Below are 4144 nucleotides of genomic sequence, written 5' to 3' on the forward strand. Positions count from 1 at the left end.
CCGGCAGCAACTGAAATGTCCCGTTCTTATTGATTAAAAACGTTCCATATTAATTGATTTCGTTGCGAGGTTTTGACCTCTATATGACACATTTTTCAAAGACTGCATTCATTTTTAAAACAAACCATAACCTTTATTTCATAAATAAAGGTTTAAAAAGCTTTACGTAGATTATCAAATAATGATAATCTAAAATATCCTGTTTACACACGACCATTACATAATGGTTTACAATACAAATATGTTACATCGAAATCAGTTTCTTGAATGCAGTTTTTACACAATATCATACAAACATGGACTCCAAATCTTGTCCTTATTTTAGTATGCAACATCGGAAGCTCTTAGTATTCACCTGAGAATAAACATGATTTAAACGTCAACAAAAATGTTGGTGAGTTATAGGTTTAACCTATATATATCAAATCGTAACAATAGACCACAAGATTTCATATTTCAATACACATCCCATACATAGAGATAAAAGTCATTCATATGGTGAACACCTGGTAACCAACATTAACAAGATGCATATATAAGAATATCCCCATCATTCCGGGACACCCTTCGGATATGATATAAATTTCGAAGTACTAAAGCATCCGGTACTTTGGATGGGGTTTGTTAGGCCCAATAGATCTATCTTTAGGATTCGCGTCAATTAGGGTGTCTGTTCCCTAATTCTTAGATTACCGGACTTAATAAAAAGGGGCATATTCGATTTCGATAATTCAACCATAGAATGTAGTTTCACGTACTTGTGTCTATTTTGTAAATCATTTATAAAACCTGCATGTATTCTCATCCCAAAAATATTAGATTTTAAAAGTGGGACTATAACTCACTTTCACAGATTTTTACTTCGTCGGGAAGTAAGACTTGGCCACTGGTTGATTCACGAACCTATAACAATATATACATATATATCAAAGTATGTTCAAAATATATTTACAACACTTTTAATATATTTTGATGTTTTAAGTTTATTAAGTCAGCTGTCCTCGTTAGTAACCTACAACTAGTTGTCCACAGTTAGATGTACAGAAATAAATCGATAAATATTATCTTGAATCAATCCATGACCCAGTGTATACGTATCTCAGTATTGATCACAACTCAAACTATATATATTTTGGAATCAACCTCAACCCTGTATAGCTAACTCCAACATTCACATATAGAGTGTCTATGGTTGTTCCGAAATATATATAGATGTGTCGACATGATAGGTTGAAACATTGTATACGTTTCTATGGTATCTCAAGATTACATAATATACAATACAAGTTGATTAAGTTATGGTTGGAATAGATTTGTTACCAATTTTCACGTAGCTAAAATGAGAAAAATTATCCAATCTTGTTTTACCCATAACTTCTTCATTTTAAATCCGTTTTGAGTGAATCAAATTGCTATAGTTTCATATTGAACTCTATTTTATGAATCTAAACAGAAAAAGTATAGGTTTATAGTCGGAAAAATAAGTTACAAGTCGTTTTTGTAAAGGTAGTCATTTCAGTCTAAAGAACGACGTCTAGATGACCATTTTAGAAAACGTACTTCCACTTTGAGTTTAACCATAATTTTTGGATATAGTTTCATGTTCATAATAAAAATCATTTTCCCAGAATAACAACTTTTAAATCAAAGTTTATCATAGTTTTTAATTAACTAACCCAAAAACAGCCCGCGGTGTTACTACGACGGCGTAAATCCGGTTTTACGGTGTTTTTCGTGTTTCCAGGTTTTAAATCATTAAGTTAGTATATCATATAGATATAGAACATGTGTTTAGTTGATTTTAAAAGTCAAGTTAGAAGGATTAACTTTTATTTGCGAACAAGTTTAGAATTAACTAAACTATGTTCTAGTGATTACAAGTTTAAACCTTCGAATAAGATAACTTTATATGTATGAATCGAATGATGTTATGAACATCATTACTACCTCAAGTTCCTTGGATAAACCTACTAGAAATGAGAAAAATAGATCTAGCTTCAAAGGATCCTTGGATGGCTTGAAAGTTCTTGAAGCAGAATCATGACACGAATACAATTTCAAGTAAGATTTCCACTCGAAATAAGATTGTTATAGTTATAGAAATTGAATTAAAGTTTAAATATGATTATTACCTTGTATTAGAAAGATAACCTACTGTAAGTAACAAAGGTTTCTTGATCTTGGATGATTACTTGGAATGGATTTAGAAAACTTGGAAGTAAACTTGCAATCTTGGAAGTATTCTTGATTTTATGAAACTAGAACTTTTGGAATTTATGAAGAACACTTAGAACTTGAAGATAGAACTTGAGAGAGATCAATTAGATGAAGAAAATTGAAGAATGAAAGTGTTTGTAGGTGTTTTTGGTCGTTGGTGTATGGATTAGATATAAAGGATATGTAATTTTGTTTTCATGTAAATAAGTCATGAATGATTACTCATATTTTTGTAATTTTATGAGATATTTCATGCTAGTTGCCAAATGATGGTTCCCACATGTGTTAGGTGACTCACATGGGCTGCTAAGAGCTGATCATTGGAGTGTATATACCAATAGTACATACATCTAAAAGCTGTGTATTGTACGAGTACGAATACGGGTGCATACGAGTAGAATTGTTGATGAAACTGAACGAGGATGTAATTGTAAGCATTTTTGTTAAGTAGAAGTATTTTGATAAGTGTCTTGAAGTCTTTCAAAAGTGTATGAATACATATTAAAACACTACATGTATATACATTTTAACTGAGTCGTTAAGTCATCGTTAGTCGTTACATGTAAATGTTGTTTTGAAACCTTTAGGTTAACGATCTTGTTGAATGTTTTTAACCCATTATTTATTATAACAAATTAGATGTTAAATTGTTATATTATCATGATATTTAATATATCTTAGTATGATATATATACAGTTAAATGTCGTTACAACGATAATCGCTACATATATGTCTCGTTTCGAAATCATTAAGTTAGTAGTCTTATTTTTACATATGTATTTCATTGTTAATACACTTAATAATATATTTACTTATCATTTAACATAATTAACCAAGTGTATCAATATCTTAATATGATTCATATGTACCTAGTAAGACGTTGTTATAACGATAATCGTTATATATATCGTTTTCGAGTTTCTTAAATTAATAGTCTCATTTTTATGTATATAACTCATTTTTAAAATACCTAATGAGATACATACTTATAATAAAATCATGTTAACTATATATATAACCATATATATGTCATCGTATAGTTTTTACAAGTTTTAACGTTCGTGAATCACCGGTCAACTTGGGTGGTCAATTGTCTATATGAAACCTATTTCAATTAATCAAGTCTTAACAAGTTTGATTACTTAACATGTTGGAAACACTTAATCATGTAAATAACAATTTCATTTAATATATATATAAACATGGAAAAGTTCGGGTCACTACCGTACCTACCCGTTAAATAAATTTCGTCCCGAAATTTTAAGCAATTGGAGGTGTTAACGTATCTTCTGGAAATAAATACGGGTATTTCTTCTTCATCTGATCTTCACGCTACCAGGTGAACTCGGGTCCTCTACGAGCATTCCATCGAACCTTAACAATCGGTATCTTGTTTTGTTTAAGTCTCTTAACCTCACGATCCATTATTTCGACGGGTTCTTCAATGAATTGAAGTTTTTCATTGATTTGGATTTCGTCCAATGGAATAGTGAGATCTTCTTTAGCAAAACATTTCTTCAAATTTGAGACGTGGAAAGTGTTATGTACAGCCGCGAGTTGTTGAGGTAGCTCAAGTTGGTAAGCTACTGATCCGACACGATCTATAATCTTGAATGGTCCAATGTACCTTGGATTTAGTTTCCCCCGTTTACCAAATCGAACAACGCCTTTTCAAGGTGAAACCTTAAGCATGACCATTTCTCCAATTTCAAACTCTATATCTTTTCTTTTACTGTCCGCGTAGCTCTTTTGTCGACTCTGGGCGGTTTTCAATCTTTGTTGAATTTGGATGATTTTCTCGGTAGTTTCTTGTATTATCTCCGGACCCGTAATCTGTCTATCCCCCACTTCACTCCAACAAATCGGAGACCTGCACTTTCTACCATAAAGTGCTTCAAATGGCGCCATCTCAATGCTTGAATGGTA

This window comes from Rutidosis leptorrhynchoides, chromosome 11, assembly GCF_046630445.1.
Source record: "Rutidosis leptorrhynchoides isolate AG116_Rl617_1_P2 chromosome 11, CSIRO_AGI_Rlap_v1, whole genome shotgun sequence".
NCBI classification, from domain to species: Eukaryota; Viridiplantae; Streptophyta; class Magnoliopsida; order Asterales; family Asteraceae; genus Rutidosis; species Rutidosis leptorrhynchoides.